This window comes from Apteryx mantelli, chromosome 29, assembly GCF_036417845.1.
Source record: "Apteryx mantelli isolate bAptMan1 chromosome 29, bAptMan1.hap1, whole genome shotgun sequence".
Lineage (NCBI taxonomy): Eukaryota > Metazoa > Chordata > Aves > Apterygiformes > Apterygidae > Apteryx > Apteryx mantelli.
In genome coordinates this window covers 431,887-457,474 of record NC_090006.1, presented here as the reverse complement: position 1 = coordinate 457,474, position 25,588 = coordinate 431,887, and positions in this window count along the sequence as shown.

Below are 25,588 nucleotides of genomic sequence, written 5' to 3'. Positions count from 1 at the left end.
CACTTTGCTTGTGCACCAGGTGGCGCAGTGGCATGGCGGATGGCTTTTTCGCCTGCAGGCGAAGCGAGGCAGCACTTTGCTAGTTGGCGAGGCAGCGAAGAGACGCAGCAGGCTGCTTGTTTGTGAGACAGCCAACATGCACAGTGGTTAGCTATTGTGCGAGGCAGCGAATCACCGCCGAGCAAATCGCTTTGTGCGTTCGCCGCCTCGCTGCCTAGCAAAGCGTCGACTGCCTTGGGCGCCTAGCAAAGCTCCGCGTGCCGTCGCCGCCAAGCAAAGCACCGTGTTCCTTCGGCACCTAGCAAAGAAGTGCCTGCGTTCGGCGCCTCGCCGCATCGCAGCCTGGCAAAGCACTGCGTGCCTTCGCCGCCTCACACAGCGCTGCGTGCCTTCGGCGCCTGGCAAAGCAGCGCGTGCCTTCGCCGCCTCGCCGCCTAAGAAAGCGCCGCGTCCCTTCTCGCCCTCGCCGCCTAGCAAAGCGCCGTGTCCCTTCGCCGCCTCGCCGCCCAGCAAAGCTCCGCGTGCCGTCGCCGCCAAGCAAAGCGCCGTGTTCCTTCGGCACCTAGCAAAGAAGTGCCTGCGTTGGGCGCCTCGCCGCATCGCAGCCTAGCAAAGCACTGCGTGCCTTCGCCGCCTCACACAGCGCTGCGTGCCTTCGGCGCCCGGCAAAGCAGCGCGTGCCTTCGCCGCCTCGCCGCCTAAGAAAGCGCCGCGTCCCTTCTCGCCCTCGCCGCCTAGCAAAGCGCCGTGTCGCTTCGCCGCCTCGCCGCCCAGCAAAGCTCCGCGTGCCGTCGCCGCCAAGCAAAGCGCCGTGTTCCTTCGGCACCTAGCAAAGAAGTGCCTGCGTTGGGCGCCTCGCCGCATCGCAGCCTAGCAAAGCGCTGCGTGCCTTCGCCGCCTGGCAAAGCACTGCGTGCCTTCGCCGCCTCACACAGCGCTGCGTGCCTTCGGCGCCTGGCAAAGCAGCGCGTGCCTTCGCCGCCTCGCCGCCTAAGAAAGCGCCGCGTCCCTTCTTGCCCTCGCCGCCTAGCAAAGCGCCGTGTCCCTTCGCCGCCTCGCCGCCCAGCAAAGCTCCGCGTGCCGTCGCCGCCAAGCAAAGCGCCGTGTTCCTTCGGCACCTAGCAAAGAAGTGCCTGCGTTGGGCGCCTCACCGCATCGCAGCCTAGCAAAGCGCTGCGTGCCTTCGGCGGCTGGCAAAGCAGTGCGTGCCTTCGCCGCCTCACACAGCGCTGCGTGCCTTCGGCGCCTGGCAAAGCAGCGCGTGCCTTCGCCGCCTCGCCGCCTAAGAAAGCGCCGCATCCCTTCTCGCCCTTGCCGCCTAGCAAAGCGCTGTGTTCCTTCGGCACCTAGCAAAGAAGTGCCTGCGTTCGGCGCCTCGCCGCATCGCAGCCTGGCAAAGCACTGCGTGCCTTCGGCGCCTGGCAAAGCAGCACGTGCCTTCGCCGCCTCGCCGCCTAAGAAAGCGCTGCGTCCCTTTTCGCCCTCGCCGCCCAACAAAGCGCCCTGTCCCTTCGCCGCCTCCCCAATCGCTTCGTCCCTTCGCCGCCTCGCCACCTAGCAAAGCGCTGCTTGCCCTCGCAGCCTCACACAGCGCTGCGTCCCTTCGCCGCCTCGCCGCTTAGCAAACGCCGTAGTAGCGCCGAAGGGACACGGCGCTTTTGTAGGCGCCGAAGGCACGTGGCGCTTTGCTAAGGCACGAGGCAGCGAAGGCACGCAGCCATTTGATCGTGGTCGACGGGCTCGGGCGCCTTGCTAGGCGGCGAAGGCACGCGCTGCTTTGCCAGGCGCCCAAGGACGCAGCGCTGTGCGAGGCGGCGAGGGCTCGCAGTGCTTTACCAGGCGCCGAAGGCACGCAGTGCTTTGCCAGGCGCCGAAGGCACGCAGCGCTCTAGGAGGCGGCGAGGGCACACAGTGCTTTGCTAGGCGGCGAGCCGACGTGGAGCTTTGCTAGGCAGCGAAGGGTGAGGACGCTTTGCTAGGCGCTTTGCTAGGCGGCGAAGGCACGAAGCGATTTGGGAGGCGAGGCGGCGAAGGCACACGGCGCTTTGCTAGGCGGCGAGGGCGAGGAGGCACGCAGCGCTTTCTTAGGCGGCAAGGCGGCGAAGGCACGCGCTGCTTTGCTAGGCGCCGAAGGCACGCAGCGCTTCCTTAGTTTGCCAGGCAGCGAAGAGATGGAGCGGTTTGCTTGCTGGCCAGGCAGCGAACAGGTGCCGTGCTTTGCTTTCTGCCAGGCAGCGAATACACGCAGCGGTCTGCTTTTCCGCGAGGCACTGAACACATGCAGCATTTAGTTTGCGAGGCGGCGAAGAGACGCGGCGCTTTGCTTCTTGAGAGGGAGCGAAGAGGCGCAGCGTTTCCTTAGTTTGCGAGGCATGCAAGAGATGCAGCGGTGTGCTCGTCTGCGAGGCGTCGAAGAGACGCAGCAGCTAGTTAGCTGGCCATGTGGCGAAGAGAGGCGACGCTTTGCTTTTGGCGATGCAGTGAAGAGACGCAGCGGTTTGCTTGTTGGGCAGGCAGCGAAGAGACGCGGCGGTTGGCATGCTGCCGAGGCGGCGAGCAGATCGAGTGCTTTGCTTGTTGGTGAGGCAGCGAAGAGATGCAGCGGTTTGCTTGTTGGCGAGGCAGCGAAGAGATTCAGCAGTCTCCTTGTTTGTGACACAGCCAACATGCCCAGTGGTTGCTCATTGTGCGAGGCAGCGAAGAGATGCAGCACTTTGCTTGTGCACCAGGTGGCGCAGTGGCCTCGCGGATGGCTTTTTCGCCTGCAGGAGAAGCGAGGCAGCACTTTGCTAGTTGGCGAGGCAGCGAAGAGACGCAGCAGGCTGCTTGTTTGTGAGACAGCCAACATGCACAGTGGTTAGCTATTGTGCGAGGCAGCGAATCACCGCCGAGCAAATCGCTTTGTGCGTTCGCCGCCTCGCTGCCTAGCAAAGCGTCGACTGCCTTGGGCGCCTAGCAAAGCTGCGCGTGCCGTCGCCGCCAAGCAAAGCGCCGTGTTCCTTCGGCACCTAGCAAAGAAGTGCCTGCGTTGGGCGCCTCGCCGCATCGCAGCCTAGCAAATCACTGCGTGCCTTCGCCGCCTCACACAGCGCTGCGTGCCTTCGGCGCCTGGCAAAGCAGCGCGTGCCTTCGCCGCCTCGCCGCCTAAGAAAGCGCCGCGTCCCTTCTCGCCCTCGCCGCCTAGCAAAGCGCCGTGTCCCTTCGCCGCCTCGCCGCCCAGCAAAGCTCCGCGTGCCGTCGCCGCCAAGCAAAGCGCCGTGTTCCTTCGGCACCTAGCAAAGAAGTGCCTGCGTTGGGCGCCTCGCCGCATCGCAGCCTAGCAAAGCACTGCGTGCCTTCGCCGCCTCACACAGCGCTGCGTGCCTTCGCCGCCTGGCAAAGCAGCGCGTGCCTTCGCCGCCTCGCCGCCTAAGAAAGCGTCGCGTCCCTTCTCGCCCTCGCCGCCTAGCAAAGCGCCGTGTCCCTTCGCCGCCTCGCCGCCCAGCAAAGCTCCGCGTGCCGTCGCCGCCAAGCAAAGCGCCGTGTTCCTTCGGCACCTAGCAAAGAAGTGCCTGCGTTGGGCGCCTCGCCGCATCGCAGCCTAGCAAAGCGCTGCGTGCCTTCGGCGCCTGGCAAAGCACCGCGTGCCTTCGCCGCCTCGCCGCCTAAGAAAGCGCTGCGTCCCTTTTCGCCCTCGCCGCCCAACAAAGCGCCGTGTCCCTTCGCCGCCTCCCCAATCGCTTCGTCCCTTCGCCGCCTCGCCACCTAGCAAAGCGCTGCTTGCCCTCGCCGCCTCACACAGCGCTGCGTCCCTTCGCCGCCTCGCCGCTTAGCAAACGCCGTAGTAGCGCCGAAGGGACACGGCGCTTTGCTAAGGCACGAGGCAGCGAAGGCACGCAGCCATTTGATCGTGGTCGACGGGCTCGGGCGCCTTGCTAGGCGGCGAAGGCACGCGCTGCTTTGCCAGGCGCCCAAGGACGCAGCGCTGTGCGAGGCGGCGAGGGCTCGCAGTGCTTTACCAGGCGCCGAAGGCACGCAGTGCTTTGCCAGGCGCCAAAGGCACGCAGCGCTGTAGGAGGCGGCGAGGGCACACAGTGCTTTGCTAGGCGGCGAGCGGACGTGGAGCTTTGCTAGGCAGCGAAGGGTGAGGACGCTTTGCTAGGCGCTTTGCTAGGCGGCGAAGGCACGAAGCGATTTGGGAGGCGAGGCGGCGAAGGCACACGGCGCTTTGCTAGGCGGCGAGGGCGAGGAGGCACGCAGCGCTTTCTTAGGCGGCGAGGCGGCGAAGGCACGCGCTGCTTTGCTAGGCGCCGAAGGCACGCAGCGCTTCCTTAGTTTGCCAGGCAGCGAAGAGATGGAGCGGTTTGCTTGCTGGCCAGGCAGCGAACAGGCGCCGTGCTTTGCTTTCTGCCAGGCAGCGAATACACGCAGCGGTCTGCTTTTCCGCGAGGCACTGAACACATGCAGCGTTTAGTTTGCGAGGCGGCGAAGAGACGCGGCGCTTTGCTTCTTGAGAGGGAGCGAAGAGGCGCAGCGTTTCCTTAGTTTGCGAGGCATGCAAGAGATGCAGCGGTGTGCTCGTCTGCGAGGCGTCGAAGAGACGCAGCAGCTAGTTAGCTGGCCATGTGGCGAAGAGAGGCGACGCTTTGCTTTTGGCGATGCAGTGAAGAGACGCAGCGGTTTGCTTGTTGGGCAGGCAGCGAAGAGACGCGGCGGTTGGCATGCTGCCGAGGCGGCGAGCAGATCGAGTGCTTTGCTTGTTGGTGAGGCAGCGAAGAGATGCAGCGGTTTGCTTGTTGGCGAGGCAGCGAAGAGATTCAGCAGTCTCCTTGTTTGTGACACAGCCAACATGCCCAGTGGTTGCTCATTGTGCGAGGCAGCGAAGAGATGCAGCACTTTGCTTGTGCACCAGGTGGCGCAGTGGCATGGCGGATGGCTTTTTCGCCTGCAGGCGAAGCGAGGCAGCACTTTGCTAGTTGGCGAGGCAGCGAAGAGACGCAGCAGGCTGCTTGTTTGTGAGACAGCCAACATGCACAGTGGTTAGCTATTGTGCGAGGCAGCGAATCACCGCCGAGCAAATCGCTTTGTGCGTTCGCCGCCTCGCTGCCTATCAAAGCGTCGTCTGCCTTGGGCGCCTAGCAAAGCTGCGCGTGCCGTCGCCGCCAAGCAAAGCGCCGTGTTCCTTCGGCACCTAGCAAAGAAGTGCCTGCGTTCGGCGCCTCGCCGCATCGCAGCCTAGCAAAGCGCTGCGTGCCTTCCGCGGCTGGCAAAGCACTGCGTGCCTTCGCCGCCTCACACAGCGCTGCGTGCCTTCGGCGCCTGGCAAAGCAGCGCGTGCCTTCGCCGCCTCGCCGCCTAAGAAAGCGCCGCGTCCCTTCTCGCCCTCGCCGCCTAGCAAAGCGCCGTGTCCCTTCGCCGCCTCGCCGCCCAGCAAAGCTCCGCGTGCCGTCGCCGCCAAGCAAAGCGCCGTGTTCCTTCGGCACCTAGCAAAGAAGTGCCTGCGTTGGGCGCCTCGCCGCATCGCAGCCTAGCAAAGCGCTGCGTGCCTTCAGCGGCTGGCAAAGCAGGGCGTGCCTTCGCCGCCTCACACAGCGCTGCGTGCCTTCGCCGCCTGGCAAAGCAGCGCATGCCTTCGCCGCCTCGCCGCCTAAGAAAGCGCCGCGTCCCTTCTCGCCCTCACCGCCTAGCAAAGCGCCGTGTCCCTTCGCCGCCTCGCCGCCCAGCAAAGCTCCGCGTGCCGTCGCCGCCAAGCAAAGCGCCGTGTTCCTTCGGCACCTAGCAAAGAAGTGCCTGCGTTCGGCGCCTCGCCGCATCGCAGCCTAGCAAAGCATGCGTGCCTTCGGCGCCTGGCAAAGTAGCGCGTGCCTTCGCCGCCTCGCCGCCTAAGAAAGCGCCGCGTCCCTTCTCGCCCTCGCCGCCTAGCAAAGCGCCGTGTCCCTTCGCCGCCTCGCCGCCCAGCAAAGCTCCGCGTGCCGTCGCCGCCAAGCAAAGCGCCGTGTTCCTTCGGCACCTAGCAAAGAAGTGCCTGCGTTCGGCGCCTCGCCGCATCGCAGCCTGGCAAAGCAGTGCGTGCCTTCGCCGCCTCACACAGCGCTGCGTGCCTTCGGCGCCTGGCAAAGCAGCGCGTGCCTTCGCCGCCTCGCCGCCTAAGAAAGCGCCGCGTCCCTTCTCGCCCTCGCCGCCTAGCAAAGCGCCGTGTCCCTTCGCCGCCTCGCCGCCCAGCAAAGCTCCGCGTGCCGTCGCCGCCAAGCAAAGCGCCGTGTTCCTTCGGCACCTAGCAAAGAAGTGCCTGCGTTCGGCGCCTCGCCGCATCGCAGCCTGGCAAAGCACTGCGTGCCTTCGCCGCCTCACACAGCGCTGCGTCCCTTCGCCGCCTCGCCGCTTAGCAAACGCCGTAGTAGCGCCGAAGGGACACGGCGCTTTTGTAGGCGCCGAAGGCACGTGGCGCTTTGCTTAGGCACGAGGCAGCGAAGGCACGCAGCCATTTGATCGTGGTCAACGGGCTCGGGCGCCTTGCTAGGCGGCGAAGGCACGCGCTGCTTTGCCAGGCGCCCAAGGACGCAGCGCTGTGCGAGGCGGCGAGGGATCGCAGTGCTTTACCAGGCGCCGAAGGCACGCAGTGCTTTGCCAGGCGCCGAAGGCACGCAGCGCTGTAGGAGGCGGCGAGGGCTCGCAGTGCTTTACCAGGCGCCGAAGGCACGCAGTGCTTTGCCAGGCGCCGAAGGCACGCAGCGCTGTAGGAGGCGGCGAGGGCACACAGTGCTTTGCCAGGCGGCGAGCCGACGTGGAGCTTTGCTAGGCAGCGAAGGGTGAGGACGCTTTGCTAGGCGCTTTGCTAGGCGGCGAAGGCACGAAGCGATTTGGGAGGCGAGGCGGCGAAGGCACACGGCGCTTTGCTAGGCGGCGAGGGCGAGGAGGCACGCAGCGCTTTCTTAGGCGGCGAGGCGGCGAAGGCACGCGCTGCTTTGCTAGGCGCCGAAGGCACGCAGCGCTTCCTTAGTTTGCCAGGCAGCGAAGAGATGGAGCGCTTTGCTTGCTGGCCAGGCAGCGAACAGGCGCCGTGCTTTGCTTTCTGCCAGGCAGCGAATACACGCAGCGGTCTGCTTTTCTGCGAGGCACTGAACACATGCAGCGTTTAGTTTGCGAGGCGGCGAAGAGACGCGGCGCTTTGCTTCTTGAGAGGGAGCGAAGAGGCGCAGCGTTTCCTTAGTTTGCGAGGCATGCAAGAGATGCAGCGGTGTGCTCGTCTGCGAGGCGTCGAAGAGACGCAGCAGCTAGTTAGCTGGCCATGTGGCGAAGAGAGGCGACGCTTTGCTTTTGGCGATGCAGTGAAGAGACGCAGCGGTTTGCTTGTTGGGCAGGCAGCGAAGAGACGCGGCGGTTGGCATGCTGCCGAGGCGGCGAGCAGATCGAGTGCTTTGCTTGTTGGTGAGGCAGTGAAGAGATGCAGCGGTTTGCTTGTTGGCGAGGCAGCGAAGAGATTCAGCAGTCTCCTTGTTTGTGACACAGCCAACATGCCCAGTGGTTGCTCATTGTGCGAGGCAGCGAAGAGATGCAGCACTTTGCTTGTGCACCAGGTGGCGCAGTGGCATGGCGGATGGCTTTTTCGCCTGCAGGCGAAGCGAGGCAGCACTTTGCTAGTTGGCGAGGCAGCGAAGAGACGCAGCAGGCTGCTTGTTTGTGAGACAGCCAACATGCACAGTGGTTAGCTATTGTGCGAGGCAGCGAATCACCGCCGAGCAAATCGCTTTGTGCGTTCGCCGCCTCGCTGCCTAGCAAAGCGTCGTCTGCCTTGGGCGCCTAGCAAAGCTGCGCGTGCCGTCGCCGCCAAGCAAAGCGCCGTGTTCCTTCGGCACCTAGCAAAGAAGTGCCTGCGTTGGGCGCCTCGCCGCATCGCAGCCTGGCAAAGCACTGCGTGCCTTCGCCGCCTCACACAGCGCTGCGTGCCTTCGGCGCCTGGCAAAGCAGCGCGTGCCTTCGCCGCCTCGCCGCCTAAGAAAGCGCTGCGTCCCTTTTCGCCCTCGCCACCCAACAAAGCGCCCTGTCCCTTCACCGCCTCCCCAATCACTTCGTCCCTTCGCCGCCTCGCCACCTAGCAAAGCACTGCGTGCCTTCGCCGCCTCACACAGCGCTGCGTGCCTTCGGCGCCTGGCAAAGCAGCGCGTGCCTTCGCCGCCTCGCCGCCTAAGAAAGCGCCGCGTCCCTTCTCGCCCTCGCCGCCTAGCAAAGCGCCGTGTCCCTTCGCCGCCTCGCCGCCCAGCAAAGCTCCGCGTGCCGTCGCCGCCAAGCAAAGCGCCGTGTTCCTTCGGCACCTAGCAAAGAAGTGCCTGCGTTCGGCGCCTCGCCGTATCGCAGCCTGGCAAAGCACTGCGTGCCTTCGCCGCTTCACACAGCGCTGCGTGCCTTCGGCGCCTGGCAAAGCAGCGCGTGCCTTCGCCGCCTCGCCGCCTAAGAAAGCGCCGCGTCCCTTCTCGCCCTCGCCGCCTAGCAAAGCGCCGTGTCCCTTCGCCGCCTCGCCGCCCAGCAAAGCTCCGCGTGCCGTCGCCGCCAAGCAAAGCGCCGTGTTCCTTCGGCACCTAGCAAAGAAGTGCCTGCGTTCGGCGCCTCGCCGCATCGCAGCCTGGCAAAGCACTGCGTGCCTTAGCCGCCTCACACAGCGCTGCGTGCCTTCGGCGCCTGGCAAAGCAGCGCGTGCCTTCGCCGCCTCGCCGCCTAAGAAAGCGCCGCGTCCCTTCTCGCCCTCGCCGCCCAACAAAGCGCCCTGTCCCTTCACCGCCTCCCCAATCGCTTCGTCCCTTCGCCGCCTCGCCACCTAGCAAAGCGCTGCTTACCTTCGCCGCCTCACACAGCACTGCGTCCCTTCGCCGCCTCGCCGCTTAGCAAACGCCGTAGTAGCGCCGAAGGGACACGGCGCTTTTGTAGGCGCCGAAGGCACGTGGCGCTTTGCTAAGGCACGAGGCAGCGAAGGCACGCAGCCATTTGATCGTGGTCGACGGGCTCGGGCGCCTTGCTAGGCGGCGAAGGCACGCGCTGCTTTGCCAGGCGCCCAAGGACGCAGCGCTGTGCGAGGCGGCGAGGGCTCGCAGTGCTTTACCAGGCGCCGAAGGCACGCAGTGCTTTGCCAGGCGCCGAAGGCACGCAGCGCTGTAGGAGGCGGCGAGGGCACACAGTGCTTTGCTAGGCGGCGAGCGGACGTGGAGCTTTGCTAGGCAGCGAAGGGTGAGGACGCTTTGCTAGGCGCTTTGCTAGGCGGCGAAGGCACAAAGCGATTTGGGAGGCGAGGCGGCGAAGGCACACGGCGCTTTGCTAGGCGGCGAGGGCGAGGAGGCACGCAGCGCTTTCTTAGGCCGCGAGGCGGCCAAGGCACGCGCTGCTTTGCTAGGCGCCGAAGGCACGCAGCGCTTCCTTAGTTTGCCAGGCAGCGAAGAGATGGAGCGCTTTGCTTGCTGGCCAGGCAGCGAACAGGCGCCGTGCTTTGCTTTCTGCCAGGCAGCGAATACACGCAGCGGTCTGCTTTTCTGCGAGGCACTGAACACATGCAGCGTTTAGTTTGCGAGGCGGCGAAGAGACGCGGCGCTTTGCTTCTTGAGAGGGAGCGAAGAGGCGCAGCGTTTCCTTAGTTTGCGAGGCATGCAAGAGATGCAGCGGTGTGCTCGTCTGCGAGGCGTCGAAGAGACGCAGCAGCTAGTTAGCTGGCCATGTGGCGAAGAGAGGCGACGCTTTGCTTTTGGCGATGCAGTGAAGAGACGCAGCGGTTTGCTTGTTGGGCAGGCAGCGAAGAGACGCGGCGGTTGGCATGCTGCCGAGGCGGCGAGCAGATCGAGTGCTTTGCTTGTTGGTGAGGCAGCGAAGAGATGCAGCGGTTTGCTTGTTGGCGAGGCAGCGAAGAGATTCAGCAGTCTCCTTGTTTGTGACACAGCCAACATGCCCAGTGGTTGCTCATTGTGCGAGGCAGCGAAGAGATGCAGCACTTTGCTTGTGCACCAGGTGGCGCAGTGGCATGGCGGATGGCTTTTTCGCCTGCAGGCGAAGCGAGGCAGCACTTTGCTAGTTGGCGAGGCAGCGAAGAGACGCAGCAGGCTGCTTGTTTGTGAGACAGCCAACATGCACAGTGGTTAGGTATTGTGAGAGGCAGCGAATGACCGCCGAGCAAATCGCTTTGTGCGTTCGCCGCCTCGCTGCCTAGCAAAGCGTCGACTGCCTTGGGCGCCTAGCAAAGCTGCGCGTGCCGTCGCCGCCAAGCAAAGCGCCGTGTTCCTTCGGCACCTAGCAAAGAAGTGCCTGCGTTCGGCGCCTCGCCGCATCCCAGCCTAGCAAAGCGCTGCGTGCCTTCCGCGGCTGGCAAAGCACTGCGTGCCTTCGCCGCCTCACACAGCGCTGCGTGCCTTCGGCGCCTGGCAAAGCAGCGCGTGCCTTCGCCGCCTCGCCGCCTAAGAAAGCGCCGCGTCCCTTCTCGCCCTCGCCGCCTAGCAAAGCGCCGTGTCCCTTTGCCGCCTCGCCGCCCAGCAAAGCTCCGCGTGCCGTCGCCGCCAAGCAAAGCGCCGTGTTCCTTCGGCACCTAGCAAAGAAGTGCCTGCGTTGGGCGCCTCGCCGCATCGCAGCCTGGCAAAGCACTGCGTGCCTTCGCCGCCTGGCAAAGCACTGCGTGCCTTCGCCGCCTCACACAGCGCTGCGTGCCTTCGGCGCCTGGCAAAGCAGCGCGTGCCTTCGCCGCCTCGCCGCCTAAGAAAGCGCCGCGTCCCTTCTCGCCCTCGCCGCCTAGCAAAGCGCCGTGTCCCTTCGCCGCCTCGCCGCCCAGCAAAGCTCCGCGTGCCGTCGCCGCTAAGCAAAGCGCCGTGTTCCTTCGGCACCTAGCAAAGAAGTGCCTGCGTTCGGCGCCTCGCCACATCGCAGCCTGGCAAAGCACTGCGTGCCTTCGCCGCCTCACACAGCGCTGCGTGCCTTCGGCGCCTGGCAAAGCAGCGCGTGCCTTCGCCGCCTCGCCGCCTAAGAAAGCGTCGCGTCCCTTCTCGCCCTCGCCGCCTAGCAAAGCGCCGTGTCCCTTCGCCGCCTTGCCGCCCAGCAAAGCTCCGCGTGCCGTCGCCGCCAAGCAAAGCGCCGTGTTCCTTCGGCACCTAGCAAAGAAGTGCCTGCGTTCGGCGCCTCGCCTCATCGCAGCCTAGCAAAGCACTGCGTGCCTTCGGCGGCTGGCAAAGCACTGTGTGCCTTCGCCGCCTCACACAGCGCTGCGTGCCTTCGGCGCCTGGCAAAGCAGCGCGTGCCTTCGCCGCCTCGCCGCCTAAGAAAGCGCCGCGTCCCTTCTCGCCCTCGCCGCCTAGCAAAGCGCCGTGTCCCTTCGCCGCCTCGCCGCCCAGCAAAGCTCCGCGTGCCATCGCCGCCTAGCAAAGTGCCGTGTTCCTTCGGCACCTAGCAAAGAAGTGCCTGCGTTGGGCGCCTCGCCGCATCGCAGCCTAGCAAAGCGCTGCGTGCCTTCGGCGGCTGGCAAAGCAGTGCGTGCCTTCGCCGCCTCACACAGCGCTGCGTGCCTTCGCCGCCTGGCAAAGCAGCGCGTGCCTTCGCCGCCTCGCCGCCTAAGAAAGCGCCGCGTCCCTTCTCGCCCTCGCCGCCTAGCAAAGCGCCGTGTCCCTTCGCCGCCTCGCCGCCCAGCAAAGCTCCGCGTGCCGTCGCCGCCAAGCAAAGCGCCGTGTTCCTTCGGCACCTAGCAAAGAAGTGCCTGCGTTGGGCGCCTCGCCGCATCGCAGCCTAGCGAAGCACAGCGTGCCTTCCGCGGCTGGCAAAGCACTGCGTGCCTTCACCGCCTAAGAAAGCGCCGCGTCCCTTCTCGCCCTCGCCGCCCAACAAAGCGCCCTGTCCCTTCACCGCCTCCCCAATCGCTTCGTCCCTTCGCCGCCTCGCCGCCTAGCAAAGCGCTGCTTACCTTCGCCGCCTCACACAGCGCTGCGTCCCTTCGCCGCCTCGCCGCTTAGCAAACGCCGTAGTAGCGCCGAAGGGACACGGCGCTTTTGTAGGCGCCGAAGGCACGTCGCGCTTTGCTAAGGCACGAGGCAGCGAAGGCACGCAGCCATTTGATCGTGGTCGACGGGCTCGGGCACCTTGCTAGGCGGCGAAGGCACGCGCTGCTTTGCCAGGCGCCCAAGGACGCAGCGCTGTGCGAGGCGGCGAGGGCTCGCAGTGCTTTACCAGGCGCCGAAGGCACGCAGTGCTTTGCCAGGCGCCGAAGGCACGCAGCGCTCTAGGAGGCGGCGAGGGCACACAGTGCTTTGCTAGGCGGCGAGCCGACGTGGAGCTTTGCTAGGCAGCGAAGGGTGAGGACGCTTTGCTAGGCGCTTTGCTAGGCGGCGAAGGCACGAAGCGATTTGGGAGGCGAGGCGGCGAAGGCACACGGCGCTTTGCTAGGCGGCGAGGGCGAGGAGGCACGCAGCGCTTTCTTAGGCGGCGAGGCGGCCAAGGCACGCGCTGCTTTGCTAGGCGCCGAAGGCACGCAGCGCTTCCTTAGTTTGCCAGGCAGCGAAGAGATGGAGCGGTTTGCTTGCTGGCCAGGCAGCGAACAGGCGCCGTGCTTTGCTTTCTGCCAGGCAGCGAATACACGCAGCGGTCTGCTTTTCTGCGAGGCACTGAACACATGCAGCGTTTAGTTTGCGAGGCGGCGAAGAGACGCGGCGCTTTGCTTCTTGAGAGGGAGCGAAGAGGCGCAGCGTTTCCTTAGTTTGCGAGGCATGCAAGAGATGCAGCGGTGTGCTCGTCTGCGAGGCGTCGAAGAGACGCAGCAGCTAGTTAGCTGGCCATGTGGCGAAGAGAGGCGACGCTTTGCTTTTGGCGATGCAGTGAAGAGACGCAGCGGTTTGCTTGTTGGGCAGGCAGCGAAGAGACGCGGCGGTTGGCATGCTGCCGAGGCGGCGAGCAGATCGAGTGCTTTGCTTGTTGGTGAGGCAGCGAAGAGATGCAGCGGTTTGCTTGTTGGCGAGGCAGCGAAGAGATTCAGCAGTCTCCTTGTTTGTGACACAGCCAACATGCCCAGTGGTTGCTCATTGTGCGAGGCAGCGAAGAGATGCAGCACTTTGCTTGTGCACCAGGTGGCGCAGGGGCATGGCGGATGGCTTTTTCGCCTGCAGGCGAAGCGAGGCAGCACTTTGCTAGTTGGCGAGGCAGCGAAGAGACGCAGCAGGCTGCTTGTTTGTGAGACAGCCAACATGCACAGTGGTTAGCTATTGTGCGAGGCAGCGAATCACCGCCGAGCAAATCGCTTTGTGCGTTCGCCGCCTCGCTGCCTAGCAAAGCGTCGACTGCCTTGGGCGCCTAGCAAAGCTGCGCGTGCCGTCGCCGCCAAGCAAAGCGCCGTGTTCCTTCGGCACCTAGCAAAGAAGTGCCTGCGTTGGGCGCCTCGCCGCATCGCAGCCTGGCAAAGCAGTGCGTGCCTTCGCCGCCTCACACAGCGCTGCGTGCCTTCGGCGCCTGGCAAAGCAGCGCGTGCCTTCGCCGCCTCGCCGCCTAAGAAAGCGCCGCTTCCCTTCTCGCCCTCGCCGCCTAAGAAAGCGCCGTGTCCCTTCGCCGCCTCGCCGCCCAGCAAAGCTCCGCGTGCCGTCGCCGCCAAGCAAAGCGCCGTGTTCCTTCGGCACCTAGCAAAGAAGTGCCTGCATTCGGCGCCTCGCCGCATCGCAGCCTAGCAAAGCGCTGCGTGCCTTCCGCGGCTGGCAAAGCACTGCGTGCCTTCGCCGCCTCACACAGCGCTGCGTGCCTTCGGCGCCTGGCAAAGCAGCGCGTGCCTTCGCCGCCTCGCCGCCTAAGAAAGCGCCGCGTCCCTTCTCGCCCTCGCCGCCTAGCAAAGCGCCGTGTCCCTTCGCCGCCTCGCCGCCAAGCAAAGCGCCGTGTTCCTTCGGCACCTAGCAAAGAAGTGCCTGCGTTCGGCGCCTCGCCGCATCGCAGCCTGGCAAAGCACTGCGTGCCTTCGCCGCCTCACACAGCGCTGCGTGCCTTCGGCGCCTGGCAAAGCAGCGCGTGCCTTCGCCGCCTCGCCGCCTAAGAAAGCGCCGCGTCCCTTCTCGCCCTCGCCGCCTAGCAAAGCGCCGTGTCCCTTCGCCGCCTCGCCGCCCAGCAAAGCTCCGCGTGCCGTCGCCGCCAAGCAAAGCGCCGTGTTCCTTCGGCACCTAGCAAAGAAGTGCCTGCGTTGGGCGCCTCGCCGCATCGCAGCCTGGCAAAGCAGTGCGTGCCTTCGCCGCCTCACACAGCGCTGCGTGCCTTCGGCGCCTGGCAAAGCAGCGCGTGCCTTCGCCGCCTCGCCGCCTAAGAAAGCGCCGCTTCCCTTCTCGCCCTCGCCGCCTAAGAAAGCGCCGTGTCCCTTCGCCGCCTCGCCGCCCAGCAAAGCTCCGCGTGCCGTCGCCGCCAAGCAAAGCGCCGTGTTCCTTCGGCACCTAGCAAAGAAGTGCCTGCATTCGGCGCCTCGCCGCATCGCAGCCTAGCAAAGCGCTGCGTGCCTTCCGCGGCTGGCAAAGCACTGCGTGCCTTCGCCGCCTCACACAGCGCTGCGTGCCTTCGGCGCCTGGCAAAGCAGCGCGTGCCTTCGCCGCCTCGCCGCCTAAGAAAGCGCCGCGTCCCTTCTCGCCCTCGCCGCCTAGCAAAGCGCCGTGTCCCTTCGCCGCCTCGCCGCCAAGCAAAGCGCCGTGTTCCTTCGGCACCTAGCAAAGAAGTGCCTGCGTTCGGCGCCTCGCCGCATCGCAGCCTGGCAAAGCACTGCGTGCCTTCGCCGCCTCACACAGCGCTGCGTGCCTTCGGCGCCTGGCAAAGCAGCGCGTGCCTTCGCCGCCTCGCCGCCTAAGAAAGCGCCGCGTCCCTTCTCGCCCTCGCCGCCTAGCAAAGCGCCGTGTCCCTTCGCCGCCTCGCCGCCCAGCAAAGCTCCGCGTGCCGTTGCCGCCAAGCAAAGCGCCGTGTTCCTTCGGCACCTAGCAAAGAAGTGCCTGCGTTCGGCGCCTCGCCGCATCGCAGCCTGGCAAAGCAGTGCGTGCCTTCGCCGCCTCACACAGCGCTGCGTGCCTTCGGCGCCTGGCAAAGCAGCGCGTGCCTTCGCCGCCTCGCCGCCTAAGAAAGCGCTGCGTCCCTTTTCGCCCTCGCCGCCCAACAAAGCGCCCTGTCCCTTCACCGCCTCCCCAATCGCTTCGTCCCTTCGCCGCCTCGCCACCTAGCAAAGCGCTGCTTACCTTCGCCGCCTCACACAGCGCTGCGTCCCTTCGCCGCCTCGCCGCTTAGCAAACGCCGTAGTAGCGCCGAAGGGACACGGCGCTTTTGTAGGCGCCGAAGGCACGTGGCGCTTTGCTAAGGCACGAGGCAGCGAAGGCACGCAGCCATTTGATCGTGGTCGACGGGCTCGGGCGCCTTGCTAGGCGGCGAAGGCACGCGCTGCTTTGCCAGGCGCCCAAGGATGCAGCGCTGTGCGAGGCGGCGAGGGCTCGCAGTGCTTTACCAGGCGCCGAAGGCACGCAGTGCTTTGCCAGGCGCCGAAGGCACGCAGCGCTGTAGGAGGCGGCGAGGGCACACAGTGCTTTGCTAGGCGGCGAGCGGACGTGGAGCTTTGCTAGGCAGCGAAGGCTGAGGACACTTTGCTAGGCGCTTTGCTAGGCGGCGAAGGCACGAAGCGATTTGGGAGGCGAGGCGGCGAAGGCACACGGCGCTTTGCTAGGCGGCGAGGGCGAGGAGGCACGCAGCGCTTTCTTAGGCGGCGAGGCGGCGAAGGCACGCGCTGCTTTGCTAGGCGCCAAAGGCACGCAGCGCTTCCTTAGTTTGCCAGGCAGCGAAGAGATGGAGCGGTTTGCTTGCTGGCCAGGCAGCGAACAGGCGCCGTGCTTTGCTTTCTGCCAGGCAGCGAATACACGCAGCGGTCTGCTTTTCTGCGAGGCACTGAACACATGCAGCGTTTAGTTTGCGAGGCGGCGAAGAGACGCGGCGCTTTGCTTCTTGAGAGGGAGCGAAGAGGCGCAGCGTTTCCTTAGTTTGCGAGGCATGCAAGAGATGCAGCGGTGTGCTCGTCTGCGAGGCGTCGAAGAGACGCAGCAGCTAGTTAGCTGGCCATGTGGCGAAGAGAGGCGACGCTTTGCTTTTGGCGATGCAGTGAAGAGACGCAGCGGTTTGCTTGTTGGGCAGGCAGCGAAGAGACGCGGCGGTTGGCATGCTGCCGAGGCGGCGAGCAGATCGAGTGCTTTGCTTGTTGGTGAGGCAGCGAAGAGATGCAGCGGTTTGCTTGTTGGCGAGGCAGCGAAGAGATTCAGCAGTCTCCTTGTTTGTGACACAGCCAACATGCCCAGTGGTTGCTCATTGTGCGAGGCAGCGAAGAGATGCAGCACTTTGCTTGTGCACCAGGTGGCGCAGTGGCATGGCGGATGGCTTTTTCGCCTGCAGGCGAAGCGAGGCAGCACTTTGCTAGTTGGCGAGGCAGCGAAGAGACGCAGCAGGCTGCTTGTTTGTGAGACAGCCAACATGCACAGTGGTTAGCTATTGTGCGAGGCAGCGAATCACCGCCGAGCAAATCGCTTTGTGCGTTCGCCGCCTCGCTGCCTAGCAAAGCGTCGTCTGCCTTGGGCGCCTAGCAAAGCTGCGCGTGCCGTCGCCGCCAAGCAAAGCGCCGTGTTCCTTCGGCACCTAGCAAAGAAGTGCCTGCGTTCGGCGCCTCGCCGCATCGCAGCCTAGCAAAGCACTGCGTGCCTTCGGCGCCTGGCAAAGCAGTGCGTGCCTTCGCCGCCTCACACAGCGCTGCGTGCCTTCGGCGCCTGGCAAAGCAGCGCGTGCCTTCGCCGCCTCGCCACCTAAGAAAGCGCCGCGTCCCTTCTCGCCCTCGCCGCCTACCAAAGCGCCGTGTCCCTTCGCCGCCTGGCCGCCCAGCAAAGCTCCGCGTGCCGTCGCCGCCAAGCAAAGCGCCGTGTTCCTTCGGCACCTAGCAAAGAAGTGCCTGCGTTCGGCGCCTCGCCGCATCGCAGCCAAAGAAAGCGTCGCGTCCCTTCTCGCCCTCGCCGCCCAACAAAGCGCCCTGTCCCTTCACCGCCTCCCCAATCGCTTCGTCCCTTCGCCGCCTCGCCACCTAGCAAAGCGCTGCTTACCTTCGCCGCCTCACACAGCGCTGCGTCCCTTCGCCGCCTCGCCGCTTAGCAAACGCCGTAGTAGCGCCGAAGGGACACGGCGCTTTTGTAGGCGCCGAAGGCACGTGGCGCTTTGCTAAGGCACGAGGCAGCGAAGGCACGCAGCCATTTGATCGTGGTCGACGGGCTCGTGCGCCTTGCTTGGTGGCGAAGGCACGCGCTGCTTTGCCAGGCGCCCAAGGACGCAGCGCTGTGCGAGGCGGCGAGGGCTCGCAGTGCTTTACCAGGCGCCGAAGGCACGCAGTGCTTTGCCAGGCGCCGAAGGCACGCAGCGCTGTAGGAGGCGGCGAGGGCACACAGTGCTTTGCTAGGCGGCGAGCGGACGTGGAGCTTTGCTAGGCAGCGAAGGGTGAGGACGCTTTGCTAGGCGCTTTGCTAGGCGGCGAAGGCACGAAGCGATTTGGGAGGCGAGGCAGCGAAGGCACACGGCGCTTTGCTAGGCGGCGAGGGCGAGGAGGCACGCAGCGCTTTCTTAGGCGGCGAGGCGGCGAAGGCACGCGCTGCTTTGCTAGGCGCCGAAGGCACGCAGCGCTTCCTTAGTTTGCCAGGCAGCGAAGAGATGGAGCGGTTTGCTTGCTGGCCAGGCAGCGAACAGGCGCCGTGCTTTGCTTGCTGCCAGGCAGCGAATACACGCAGCGGTCTGCTTTTCTGCGAGGCACTGAACACATGCAGCGTTTAGTTTGCGAGGCAGCGAAGAGACGCGGCGCTTTGCTTCTTGAGAGGGAGCGAAGAGGCGCAGCGTTTCCTTAGTTTGCGAGGCATGCAAGAGATGCAGCGGTGTGCTCGTCTGCGAGGCGTCGAAGAGACGCAGCAGCTAGTTAGCTGGCCATGTGGCGAAGAGACGCGACGCTTTGCTTTTGGCGATGCAGTGAAGAGACGCAGCGGTTTGCTTGTTGGGCAGGCAGCGAAGAGACGCGGCAGTTGGCATGCTGCCGAGGCGGCGAGCAGATCGAGTGCTTTGCTTGTTGGTGAGGCAGCGAAGAGATGCAGCGGTTTGCTTGTTGGCGAGGCAGCGAAGAGATTCAGCAGTCTCCTTGTTTGTGACACAGCCAACATGCCCAGTGGTTGCTCATTGTGCGAGGCAGCGAAGAGATGCAGCACTTTGCTTGTGCACCAGGTGGCGCAGTGGCATGGCGGATGGCTTTTTCGCCTGCAGGCGAAGCGAGGCAGCACTTTGCTAGTTGGCGAGGCAGCGAAGAGACGCAGCAGGCTGCTTGTTTGTGAGACAGCCAACATGCACAGTGGTTAGCTATTGTGCGAGGCAGCGAATCACCGCCGAGCAAATCGCTTTGTGCGTTCGCCGCCTCGCTGCCTAGCAAAGCGTCGTCTGCCTTGGGCGCCTAGCAAAGCTGCGCGTGCCGTCGCCGCCAAGCAAAGCGCCGTGTTCCTTCGGCACCTAGCAAAGAAGTGCCTGCGTTGGGCGCCTCGCCGCATCGCAGCCTAGCAAAGCACTGCGTGCCTTCGGCGCCTGGCAAAGCAGCGCGTGCCTTCGCCGCCTCGCCGCCTAAGAAAGCGCCGCGTCCCTTCTCGCCCTCGCCGCCTAGCAAAGCGCCGTGTCCCTTCGCCGTCTCGCCGCCCAGCAAAGCTCCGCGTGCCGTCGCCGCCAAGCAAAGCGCCGTGTTCCTTCGGCACCTAGCAAAGAAGTGCCTGCGTTCGGCGCCTCGCCGCATCGCAGCCTGGCAAAGCGCTGCGTGCCTTCGGCGGCTGGCAAAGCAGTGCGTGCCTTCGCCGCCTCACACAGCGCTGCGTGCCTTCGGCGCCTGGCAAAGCAGCGCGTGCCTTCGCCGCCTCGCCGCCTAAGAAAGCGCCGCGTCCCTTCTCGCCCTCGCCGCCTACCAAAGCGCCGTGTCCCTTCGCCGCCTTGCCGCCCAGCAAAGCTCCGCGTGCCGTCGCCGCCAAGCAAAGCGCCGTGTTCCTTCGGCACCTAGCAAAGAAGTGCCTGCGTTGGGCGCCTCGCCACATCGCAGCCTGGAAAAGCACTGCGTGCCTTCGCCGCCTCACACAGCGCTGCGTGCCTTCGGCGCCTGGCAAAGCAGCGCGTGCCTTCGCCGCCTCGCCGCCTAAGAAAGCGCCGCGTCCCTTCTCGCCCTCAACGCCTAGCAAAGCGCCGTGTCCCTTCGCCGCCTCGCCGCCCAGCAAAGCTCCGCGTGCCGTCGCCGCCAAGCAAAGCGCCGTGTTCCTTCGGCACCTAGCAAAGAAGTGCCTGCGTTCGGCGCCTCGCCGCATCGCAGCCTAGCAAAGCGCTGCGTGTCTTCGGCGGCTGGCAAAGCAGTGCGTGCCTTCGCCGCCTCACACAGCGCTGCGTGCCTTCGGCGCCTGGCAAAGCAGCGCGTGCCTTCGCCGCCTCGCCGCCTAAGAAAGCGCCGCGTCCATTCTCGCCCTCGCCGCCTAGCAAAGCGCCGCGTCCCTTCTCGCCCTCGCCGCCTAGCAAAGCGCCGTGTCCCTTCGCCGCCTCGCCGCCCAGCAAAGCTCCGCGTGCCGTCGCCGCCAAGCAAAGCGCCGTGTTCCTTCGGCACCTAGCAAAGAAGTGCCTGCGTTCGGCGCCTCGCCGCATCGCAGCCTGGCAAAGCAGTGCGTGCCTTCGCCGCCTCACACAGCGCTGCGTGCCTTCGGCGCCTGGCAAAGCAGCGCGTGCCTTCGCCGCCTCGCCGCCTAAGAAAGCGCCGCGTCCATTCTCGCCCTCGCCGCCTAGCAAAGCGCCGCGTCCCTTCTCGCCCTCGCCGCCTAGCAAAGCGCCGTCTCCCTTCGCCGCCTCGCCGCCCAGCAAAGCTCCGCGTGCCGTCGCCGCCAAGCAAAGCGCCGTGTTCCTTCGGCACCTAGCAAAGAAGTGCCTGCGTTCGGCGCCTCGCCGCATCGCAGCCTGGCAAAGCACTGCGTGCCTTCGCCGCCTCACACAGCGCTGCGTGCCTTCGGCGCCTGGCAAAGCAGCACGTGCCTTCGCCGCCTCGCCGCCTAAGAAAGCGCCGCGTCCCTTCTCGCCCTCGCCGCCTAGCAAAGCGCCGTGTCCCTTCGCCGCCTCGCCACCCAGCAAAGCTCCGCGTGCCGTCGCCGCCTAGCAAAGTGCCGTGTTCCTTCGGCACCTAGCAAAGAAGTGCCTGCGTTGGGCGCCTCGCCGCATCGCAGCCTAGCAAAGCGCTGCGTGCCTTCGGCGGCTGGCAAAGCAGTGCGTGCCTTCGCCGCCTCACACAGCGCTGCGTGCCTTCGCCGCCTGGCAAAGCAGCGCGTGCCTTCGCCGCCTCGCCGCCTAAGAAAGCGCCGCGTCCCTTCTCGCCCTCGCCGCCTAGCAAAGCGCCGTGTCCCTTCGCCGCCTCGCCGCCCAGCAAAGCTCCGCGTGCCGTCGCCGCCAAGCAAAGCGCCGTGTTCCTTCGGCACCTAGCAAAGAAGTGCCTGCGTTCGGCGCCTCGCCGCATCACAGCCTAGCAAAGCACTGCGTGCCTTCGCCGCCTGGCAAAGCACTGCGTGCCTTCGCCGCCTAAGAAAGCGCCGCGTCCCTTCTCGCCCTCGCCGCCCAACAAAGCGCCCTGTCCCTTCACCGCCTCCCCAATCGCTTCGTCCCTTCGCCGCCTCGCCGCCTAGCAAAGCGCTGCTTACCTTCGCCGCCTCACACAGCACTGCGTCCCTTCGCCGCCTCGCCGCTTAGCAAACGCCGTAGTAGCGCCGAAGGACACGGCGCTTTTGTAGGCGCCGAAGGCATGTGGCGCTTTGCTAAGGCACGAGGCAGCGAAGGCACGCAGCCATTTGATCGTGGTCGACGGGCTCGGGCGCCTTGCTAGGCGGCGAAGGCACGCGCTGCTTTGCCAGTTGCCCAAGGACGCAGCGCTGTGCGAGGCGGCGAGGGCTCGCAGTGCTTTACCAGGCGCCGAAGGCACGCAGTGCTTTGCCAGGCGCCGAAGGCACGCAGCGCTGTAGGAGGCGGCGAGGGCACACAGTGCTTTGCTAGGCGGCGAGCGGACGTGGAGCTTTGCTAGGCAGCGAAGGGTGAGGACGCTTTGCTAGGCGCTTTGCTAGGCGGCGAAGGCACGAAGCGATTTGGGAGGCGAGGCGGCGAAGGCACACGGCGCTTTGCTAGGCGGCGAGGGCGAGGAGGCACGCAGCGCTTTCTTAGGCGGCGAGGCGGCCAAGGCACGCGCTGCTTTGCTAGGCGCCGAAGGCACGCAGCGCTTCCTTAGTTTGCCAGGCAGCGAAGAGATGGAGCGCTTTGCTTGCTGGCCAGGCAGCGAACAGGCGCCGTGCTTTGCTTTCTGCCAGGCAGCGAATACACGCAGCGGTCTGCTTTTCTGCGAGGCACTGAACACATGCAGCGTTTAGTTTGCGAGGCGGCGAAGAGACGCGGCGCTTTGCTTCTTGAGAGGGAGCGAAGAGGCGCAGCGTTTCCTTAGTTTGCGAGGCATGCAAGAGATGCAGCGGTGTGCTCGTCTGCGAGGCGTCGAAGAGACGCAGCAGCTAGTTAGCTGGCCATGTGGCGAAGAGAGGCGACGCTTTGCTTTTGGCGATGCAGTGAAGAGACGCAGCGGTTTGCTTGTTGGGCAGGCAGCGAAGAGACGCGGCGGTTGGCATGCTGCCGAGGCGGCGAGCAGATCGAGTGCTTTGCTTGTTGGTGAGGCAGCGAAGAGATGCAGCGGTTTGCTTGTTGGCGAGGCAGCGAAGAGATTCAGCAGTCTCCTTGTTTGTGACACAGCCAACATGCCCAGTGGTTGCTCATTGTGCGAGGCAGCGAAGAGATGCAGCACTTTGCTTGTGCACCAGGTGGCGCAGTGGCATGGCGGATGGCTTTTTCGCCTGCAGGCGAAGCGAGGCAGCACTTTGCTAGTTGGCGAGGCAGCGAAGAGACGCAGCAGGCTGCTTGTTTGTGAGACAGCCAACATGCACAGTGGTTAGCTATTGTGCGAGGCAGCGAATCACCGCCGAGCAAATCGCTTTGTGCGTTCGCCGCCTCGCTGCCTAGCAAAGCGTCGTCTGCCTTGGGCGCCTAGCAAAGCTGCGCGTGCCGTCGCCGCCAAGCAAAGCGCCGTGTTCCTTCGGCACCTAGCAAAGAAGTGCCTGCGTTCGGCGCCTCGCCGCATCGCAGCCTAGCAAAGCACTGCGTGCCTTCGGCGCCTGGCAAAGCAGTGCGTGCCTTCGCCGCCTCACACAGCGCTGCGTGCCTTCGGCGCCTGGCAAAGCAGCGCGTGCCTTCGCCGCCTCGCCACCTAAGAAAGCGCCGCGTCCCTTCTCGCCCTCGCCGCCTACCAAAGCGCCGTGTCCCTTCGCCGCCTGGCCGCCCAGCAAAGCTCCGCGTGCCGTCGCCGCCAAGCAAAGCGCCGTGTTCCTTCGGCACCTAGCAAAGAAGTGCCTGCGTTCGGCGCCTCGCCGCATCGCAGCCAAAGAAAGCGTCGCGTCCCTTCTCGCCCTCGCCGCCCAACAAAGCGCCCTGTCCCTTCACCGCCTCCCCAATCGCTTCGTCCCTTCGCCGCCTCGCCACCTAGCAAAGCGCTGCTTACCTTCGCCGCCTCACACAGCGCTGCGTCCCTTCGCCGCCTCGCCGCTTAGCAAACGCCGTAGTAGCGCCGAAGGGACACGGCGCTTTTGTAGGCGCCGAAGGCACGTGGCGCTTTGCTAAGGCACGAGGCAGCGAAGGCACGCAGCCATTTGATCGTGGTCGACGGGCTCGTGCGCCTTGCTTGGTGGCGAAGGCACGCGCTGCTTTGCCAGGCGCCCAAGGACGCAGCGCTGTGCGAGGCGGCGAGGGCTCGCAGTGCTTTACCAGGCGCCGAAGGCACGCAGTGCTTTGCCAGGCGCCGAAGGCACGCAGCGCTGTAGGAGGCGGCGAGGGCACACAGTGCTTTGCTAGGCGGCGAGCGGACGTGGAGCTTTGCTAGGCAGCGAAGGGTGAGGACGCTTTGCTAGGCGCTTTGCTAGGCGGCGAAGGCACGAAGCGATTTGGGAGGCGAGGCGGCGAAGGCACACGGCGCTTTGCTAGGCGGCGAGGGCGAGGAGGCACGCAGCGCTTTCTTAGGCGGCGAGGCGGCGAAGGCACGCGCTGCTTTGCTAGGCGCCGAAGGCACGCAGCGCTTCCTTAGTTTGCCAGGCAGCGAAGAGATGGAGCGGTTTGCTTGCTGGCCAGGCAGCGAACAGGCGCCGTGCTTTGCTTGCTGCCAGGCAGCGAATACACGCAGCGGTCTGCTTTTCTGCGAGGCACTGAACACATGCAGCGTTTAGTTTGCGAGGCAGCGAAGAGACGCGGCGCTTTGCTTCTTGAGAGGGAGCGAAGAGGCGCAGCGTTTCCTTAGTTTGCGAGGCATGCAAGAGATGCAGCGGTGTGCTCGTCTGCGAGGCGTCGAAGAGACGCAGCAGCTAGTTAGCTGGCCATGTGGCGAAGAGAGGCGACGCTTTGCTTTTGGCGATGCAGTGAAGAGACGCAGCGGTTTGCTTGTTGGGCAGGCAGCGAAGAGACGCGGCGGTTGGCATGCTGCCGAGGCGGCGAGCAGATCGAGTGCTTTGCTTGTTGGTGAGGCAGCGAAGAGATGCAGCGGTTTGCTTGTTGGCGAGGCAGCGAAGAGATTCAGCAGTCTCCTTGTTTGTGACACAGCCAACATGCCCAGTGGTTGCTCATTGTGCGAGGCAGCGAAGAGATGCAGCACTTTGCTTGTGCACCAGGTGGCGCAGTGGCATGGCGGATGGCTTTTTCGCCTGCAGGCGAAGCGAGGCAGCACTTTGCTAGTTGGCGAGGCAGCGAAGAGACGCAGCAGGCTGCTTGTTTGTGAGACAGCCAACATGCACAGTGGTTAGCTATTGTGCGAGGCAGCGAATCACCGCCGAGCAAATCGCTTTGTGCGTTCGCCGCCTCGCTGCCTAGCAAAGCGTCGTCTGCCTTGGGCGCCTAGCAAAGCTGCGCGTGCCGTCGCCGCCAAGCAAAGCGCCGTGTTCCTTCGGCACCTAGCAAAGAAGTGCCTGCGTTGGGCGCCTCGCCGCATCGCAGCCTAGCAAAGCACTGCGTGCCTTCGGCGCCTGGCAAAGCAGCGCGTGCCTTCGCCGCCTCGCCGCCTAAGAAAGCGCCGCGTCCCTTCTCGCCCTCGCCGCCTACCAAAGCGCCGTGTCCCTTCGCCGCCTTGCCGCCCAGCAAAGCTCCGCGTGCCGTCGCCGCCAAGCAAAGCGCCGTGTTCCTTCGGCACCTAGCAAAGAAGTGCCTGCGTTGGGCGCCTCACCGCATCGCAGCCTAGCAAAGCGCTGCGTGCCTTCGGCGGCTGGCAAAGCAGTGCGTGCCTTCGCCGCCTCACACAGCGCTGCGTGCCTTCGGCGCCTGGCAAAGCAGCGCGTGCCTTCGCCGCCTCGCCGCCTAAGAAAGCGCCGCGTCCCTTCTCGCCCTCGCCGCCTACCAAAGCGCCGTGTCCCTTCGCCGCCTTGCCGCCCAGCAAAGCTCCGCGTGCCGTCGCCGCCAAGCAAAGCGCCGTGTTCCTTCGGCACCTAGCAAAGAAGTGCCTGCGTTGGGCGCCTCGCCACATCGCAGCCTGGAAAAGCACTGCGTGCCTTCGCCGCCTCACACAGCGCTGCGTGCCTTCGGCGCCTGGCAAAGCAGCGCGTGCCTTCGCCGCCTCGCCGCCTAAGAAAGCGCCGCGTCCCTTCTCGCCCTCAACGCCTAGCAAAGCGCCGTGTCCCTTCGCCGCCTCGCCGCCCAGCAAAGCTCCGCGTGCCGTCGCCGCCAAGCAAAGCGCCGTGTTCCTTCGGCACCTAGCAAAGAAGTGCCTGCGTTCGGCGCCTCGCCGCATCGCAGCCTAGCAAAGCGCTGCGTGTCTTCGGCGGCTGGCAAAGCAGTGCGTGCCTTCGCCGCCTCACACAGCGCTGCGTGCCTTCGGCGCCTGGCAAAGCAGCGCGTGCCTTCGCCGCCTCGCCACCTAAGAAAGCGCCGCGTCCATTCTCGCCCTCGCCGCCTAGCAAAGCGCCGCGTCCCTTCTCGCCCTCGCCGCCTAGCAAAGCGCCGTGTCCCTTCGCCGCCTCGCCGCCCAGCAAAGCTCCGCGTGCCGTCGCCGCCAAGCAAAGCGCCGTGTTCCTTCGGCACCTAGCAAAGAAGTGCCTGCGTTCGGCGCCTCGCCGCATCGCAGCCTGGCAAAGCAGTGCGTGCCTTCGCCGCCTCACACAGCGCTGCGTGCCTTCGGCGCCTGGCAAAGCAGCGCGTGCCTTCGCCGCCTCGCCGCCTAAGAAAGCGCCGCGTCCATTCTCGCCCTCGCCGCCTAGCAAAGCGCCGCGTCCCTTCTCGCCCTCGCCGCCTAGCAAAGCGCCGTCTCCCTTCGCCGCCTCGCCGCCCAGCAAAGCTCCGCGTGCCGTCGCCGCCAAGCAAAGCGCCGTGTTCCTTCGGCACCTAGCAAAGAAGTGCCTGCGTTCGGCGCCTCGCCGCATCGCAGCCTGGCAAAGCACTGCGTGCCTTCGCCGCCTCACACAGCGCTGCGTGCCTTCGGCGCCTGGCAAAGCAGCACGTGCCTTCGCCGCCTCGCCGCCTAAGAAAGCGCCGCGTC